Source organism: Salminus brasiliensis, chromosome 22 (genome assembly GCF_030463535.1).
Source record: "Salminus brasiliensis chromosome 22, fSalBra1.hap2, whole genome shotgun sequence".
In the NCBI taxonomy this organism is placed as follows: domain Eukaryota; kingdom Metazoa; phylum Chordata; class Actinopteri; order Characiformes; family Bryconidae; genus Salminus; species Salminus brasiliensis.
This window is the reverse complement of record NC_132899.1, coordinates 16903490-16907462: the sequence shown is the minus strand read 5'-3', so window position 1 is coordinate 16907462 and position 3973 is coordinate 16903490. Positions and strand designations below refer to the sequence as shown.

Genomic DNA, 3973 nt, shown 5'->3' with positions numbered 1-3973 from the left:
ATCTTATTTTGAATTTAGACCGTACCAATTTACCGCCCCTGCTGCTGGAAGAAGTTGTTTAGTGTGTAGTGAAAGAGGGGCGTTGTCCGGGAGGATAAAAGATAAAGAAAATGCCAATGCCCCACACTTGAGTTCCGAGACTGGGATAAGGGCAACCTTTTAGTTTCATTGATTCTCTAAGGATATTCACTCTGTCAAGTTGGCTACATCCATCAGTGTCTGCTAATTAAACGAACTTGATACACTAACAAAAGTAAGTGATTATATATTTATGCCTTTATGCTCAAAATGGCTATAAATTACATTTCCTAATTGACTGTATAATGTAGAAAAACAATTGCAAAAGTAGTTCTGTTGTGTAACATCATTACTAGATTTGACCAGGGCATGATATTTCAAATGTTATGAAATGAACTAAAATTTGAACATTATACTGGCCCTAGAAGCTGGTTCAAGCTAAATGTGTTTGCTGTATCTAAACTCAGTTTATCAGACAGTTTATCAGAGATACTACCAGAGTCTCATTCATGTGTTGAATAACTTTGTTCTCTAACTGATTTGTGCACCCTGCCCAATTTAGATACGTTATGCTTTTTTTTTGTGGACACTACCAGATTCGGACTGGGCATGTGTTAACAGAGAGGAGTAGAACAGCAGCATAAGCCATTTTAATTAGCATTTTATATGAATTTCAATATTGATGTATTTATAATTAAGTGTAAGATAAGTAATATAATAAAAAAAAGTATAATATAAGTGTATTCAGTGAGTAAGTTCAGTAAGGGCAAGCATTTTTTATAGTCCACTCAACACTGAGTATGGGTAACCTTCTAATTCATGTGCTCCATATATTGCTTGTTTGAAAAGATCCCAGTACTGCACTGAAAATTATACAAAGGTGAATATTTGCAATTAATGACACTGAATGACCAGGTAACAGTCCATGCATTTCTAGAGGTAACTGTGAATATTACACATTATAATACAGTTATATTAAAGGTTAATATTATTTCCATATTTCCAAACATATTTCTAGATTTCAGTTTGATTGGACCCAGTAATCCACAGCTGGGAATATATAGAAGGCATTTTGGTTGATTTTGTGACTTTTTTTTTAAGCTGAATTTAGTATTCTCCCTTTTAACAGTGATGTGCATTGTAGACAAAAACAAAGTTCCCACACACCTGCATCTTACCATTATCACATCTACATAACAGTCTGTTGTTGCCTTGTTCTCCTAGACCAGGGATCACCAGTGTGCCTGAACTGTGGTGCGACTGTTCATTTGTTTGTTGCACAAGTCACAGCATGAGTGTAAAGCAGTACGGTAGTGAGTTGAGAAGCCTAGATTCATAGAATATGTTTACTACATGTTCTAAATAAATCATTCAGCTTAAATTTGTTGGCCTATACAGCATTATTTTTTACTTTAACATGGAATTTTCCAAGATCCACATTAATAATAAAAACAAATACCTTTTACATTAATACTTTTACTTTTTTAACTATCACTGATGCAGACTGAGGTTTGTTTCCCCTGCGAGGCAAAACTCAAAAAGTAAAAGTATTAAAGTAGCTAAATGTAAATGTAGGAAAAGGCTAGTGGCAGTGTGGGGAAACCAATCTATAGAGTAAAACAATCTATATTGTGTATTGTTAACAGAACAGACATGCAGTATTACAAACAATAACTGCATGTTGTGAACAACATTTTGGTTTTTGCTCTCCTCTGTCTGTTCTTTAAAAAAGGTGAGTTCTTCCACTCTAAAAAGTCATTGATAGGCTGCATATGTCTCAGTTACTCTAAAGATGCCAGCACTTCTCACCACAATAAGTGTATTTAAGCTTTGTGTGTTTAAATTGTGTCTGAAATGTAGAAAAAAACGTTTGAATGGCTCAGTGGCTCACTAATTAGCTGAAGTAACATGACATAGGTCTGTGGGGAAGTACGTGCATGTAAAATGGTGGTGTTGGCAGGCTTGGTCTTGGTTTTGCTTTTTGATTTGCAACAAAGATTATCTTGCTTGATGATTTTCATCTTCCAGATCTATGAAAGTTTGTGAAATGTAAGTACTGAAAGTCTTGAGAACGTTTATAGGAATGAGAAATATTCAAAGAAGTAAACAGACTTTTAAATGTAGTAGGAACCTTTTAGTAGGAACCTTTTAGTAGGAACCTTTTAGTTTCCACGAGGACATCACTGTCCTCGTGGAACAAGTGGCGTGGTTGTCTGGTGTGGTAAGTGTGGTCCACCTCGTTACTAATAAACGGGGGTATACTTGGCGAAGCATGAGAAGTTTTATGTGCTGCACTCATCGGGCCTAGGTCTAGAACGTAGCCACCTATAGAACAGAGTTCTAGACTTTGCCGGGTGCTGGCTCTCTGCAACCAGAAATGTCCACCTCTACCAAAGAACACTGTTCTAAAACTCAATCAACTGAAATCTATCAGCTGTTTTTCCTGTAGTTATCCGGAAGGTACAAAGCCCCCCGATCCGATCCTAGTGTCTTAAAGCTAAATATCAGCCGATATAGATCCAAGTGTTTTGGGTTTTTTTATAAATAATACAGCCACACAGGTTAGATAAGATGTGCTGATGATTAATACTGAAGTAAAATCACTTTATGTTTAGTAGTTCTATAATGGCACATTCTGGACTGATTTATTTAGTTTAGAGTTGAGACTTTTCTTAAAATGACTGTGTTTAATATCTTATAATCCAGTCTGACTCTCCTCCCCAACCAGTTAGCTCACAGCTCCTTTAAGAGGGTGCACTGAACACCATGGTAAAAACAAAGACATTTAAAGACTTAAAGACAAAGACTTCAAACAGCCAATTCCTGATTCATTAAAATATGCTTGGATTGTATCGGTACATCCCTAGCATTATTTTAAGTTTATATAAGTTTATTATAAGGCTACAATGTCACTGTACTTGCCTGAATAAACAGAGGCTTATAATGTGTTGCAGATGCTCAAGATGTTCCCTGTGATAATTTGCCTACTGCTTTGCACGGGACACCTTATCCAAACTGGTAATAATTACAGCCCTAATTCTTCCTTTATTCACTTAAGCTCCGGTAAAGCAGTGGTTCTTAAATTAATGTCTGTGAACGAAATTACATGTTCTATTTCAATGTGAAGACAAACACTCTTTTGAGTTGATCTATTAGATATTGCAGATATTTTAATTTCTATAGAATAATTAGTAAAAACAAAACAAAAAAAGTATGACTTACAGATGCTGAGAACCCCTGTCTTGAATTATTGTGTATGTATTTGACATCATTATACTGTTAAATGACTAATTATGGATAACTGACCTTTTCATCAGAAAGCTGCAGGTATAAGGTAAAAGTACTAAAAGAGAACAGAATCTACTGCTTCAGTAAAATGCAGACGGAAAAATGCATAGTGGGTCAACCTGGACGTGTATGCACTGTTGAAATAGGACATGGACTCACATGCATCAAATGGACATCAAATGCTGAGTTGACATGTGTAACTGAGGATGTTACAAAAATACCTGTTGGTAAGTATCCACTTAAAAATGTTGTTCGGATGCTATACTGCATGTCAGTTTTTGTACACTTTGAATACAGAAATTGATCCACTAGCACTGTCTGAAGAAAAAAAAAATCTCTTTTACAGAAAATGCCTCATGCGCTGTAGATCAAGAAAGTAAGTCTAATCTTTTTTCCTGCTTCTTCCTAAACACTATGTAGTTGCTGCAATGCCAAAAAAAAACAAAAAAAAAACACCACCACCCTTGTATCTAGGGCTGTCGCAGTAAAATAATTAACTCAACTGCTGTGATTTGCTCACTGATATGCAATGGGACAAAACCCAACTGTCAGAGTTTTAGAACGCACCCCTGAAGCTCTGCTACTTAAGCTCTCCCCACACAATGACTCTTTACGCCGTGTTGCAGACCTTCCCCTGTTTATCATCAGTTTGTTTGCTCCGTTTTGC

General features: G+C 36.1%; 1 long non-coding RNA gene across 1 annotated transcript in view; it reads left to right on the top strand.

The window, feature by feature from the left end:
* The first annotated feature begins 2959 nt into the window (after positions 1-2959).
* Positions 2960-3973, top strand: part of LOC140544083 (uncharacterized) — a 3966-nt gene continuing 2952 nt past the window's right edge. The window contains exons 1-3 of the long non-coding RNA XR_011978214.1: positions 2960-3036; positions 3336-3533; positions 3653-3682. This is a non-coding gene — a long non-coding RNA (uncharacterized lncRNA). The remainder of the gene's footprint in view (positions 3037-3335; positions 3534-3652; positions 3683-3973) is intronic.